Raw genomic sequence first — 552 nt, 5'->3', positions numbered from 1 at the left:
TCTAGACTCTGGTTTCCAGCATCTGCAGTCCCCACTTTTGCCTGCCTGACTGAGTGAGTGTGAGTATGTGTGAGAGTGAGTGTGTGATTGTGTGTGTGTGTGTGCATATGTATGTGTGTTTGTGTGTAGGTATGAGTGAGTGTATGTGAGTGTGTCTGTGTGTCTGCGTATGTATGTGTGTGAGTGTCTGTGTGTGTGAGTGTCTGTGTGTGAGTGTCTGTGTGTGTTTGTGTGTGTGAGTGTGCATGTGTATGTGTCTGTGTGTGTGTGTCTGTATGTGTGTGTGAGTGTCTGTGTGTAGGCATGCGTGCGCACATGTGTCAATGTCCATTGGACTGTGGAATTTATCCTTTAAGAATTTCCAGCGTAGTTGCAAACTCATTTGATTTTCCTGAATGGTTTGTTGTAAGGTGCAGGAAACATGCTTGATGATTTTCACAATCACTTCTTACATGGCAAATTGGGTTGCTTAGGTCATGTGTTCATTATGGAATCCACCCAAAAAGGGTAGCAATTAACTTGCAACCCTGAGTTTGCAAGTTAGTGATGTGT

The sequence above is a fragment of the Chiloscyllium plagiosum genome, unplaced genomic scaffold (assembly GCF_004010195.1).
Source record: "Chiloscyllium plagiosum isolate BGI_BamShark_2017 unplaced genomic scaffold, ASM401019v2 scaf_1765, whole genome shotgun sequence".
Classification (NCBI taxonomy): domain Eukaryota; kingdom Metazoa; phylum Chordata; class Chondrichthyes; order Orectolobiformes; family Hemiscylliidae; genus Chiloscyllium; species Chiloscyllium plagiosum.
This window is presented reverse-complemented; position numbering follows the sequence as displayed.